We start from the raw sequence: 1,144 nt of genomic DNA on the forward strand, positions 1-1,144 counted from the left end.
TTTCTTGATGGTTATTATTATCTCTATCTGGAAATACCGGAATTTTGTCAAATGTAATTCAGATACGGCCACTGAACTTGAAATACTATATGAATTTTCTTGATTTAGTGGCCATATAAACATAAAATTACAATCAAAATATCACATAATATCAGAAACAGTAGGTATTCTCCTGCTTTATTGATGATTTAAGACCCTATGTTTTTACGTGCATGTACCTTATCTCATTTGAGGTCCTTTCTGGAATGATTTCACTGGATCAGACTATTGATGTGTCCTCTATAGCCCATTAAGCAAGTCATGTCTACTTTTTGAATACCAAAATTGTTACTTAAGGCTGAGAGTGAAAATTGATTGCATTTTTGTTTTGTTCATACTTTCTGTAATAAGGACTGTGGTTTGATTAAAAGCGTGTGGCAACTACACTTGCGCCATTAAAGCCGTTGGTTTTTGAGAAACAAAAGACTGTAGATTTATTAGTTTTGTTTTAGCTCATTACGATGTTCATTTGAAGTGTATTAGTTGAGGCCATTCAATCACATGGTTTCATGTATTGTACACAGGTACGACATGGGTTTAAACCGATGGTTAAAGGAGACTACTATACCAGAAATACGTCCTTGCAAGAAACCACTGGGTTTTATTGTGTTAGATGGGGAGTTATATGTAATGACTCTTTTGAAAGGATCGGATCTAAACGAAACTCGGCGATCACAGCAGCATAAAAGGGCAGGAAGTCTATTCATCCAAATCTACCATCCCAGAAAGAAGACATGGAGATATCTCTTTACAAAGCCACCATTTCCTCAGCCATTGGATTTTGGTACTGCAATTATGTGCACCGTTAGGCTTTAGTCTTCTTCTCTTATGTTTTAGTTGTGTTTTTCTGTAGCTAATTAGTAGAGCATACCAATCATATGCAATACAACTGGTTCATTGGGGTTAGCAGATTAGCTAGCCGGTGTACAGATTAGATTAAAGGATACAGGTATGTCACTGTTGAAGTCTCATGAGTATGAGTCTCAGACTGTCAGTTGAGGGTGATTGGGCGTGAATGCTGTATATTGTATCTGATTTTACCCCAAGAGTCCCCAGACCAAGTGAATAAATATGTACGTACTTATCATTATATATTTTGCGTAAA

This window comes from Citrus clementina, unplaced genomic scaffold (genome assembly GCF_000493195.1).
Source record: "Citrus clementina cultivar Clemenules unplaced genomic scaffold, Citrus_clementina_v1.0 scaffold_3, whole genome shotgun sequence".
Taxonomy (NCBI): Eukaryota; Viridiplantae; Streptophyta; class Magnoliopsida; order Sapindales; family Rutaceae; genus Citrus; species Citrus x clementina.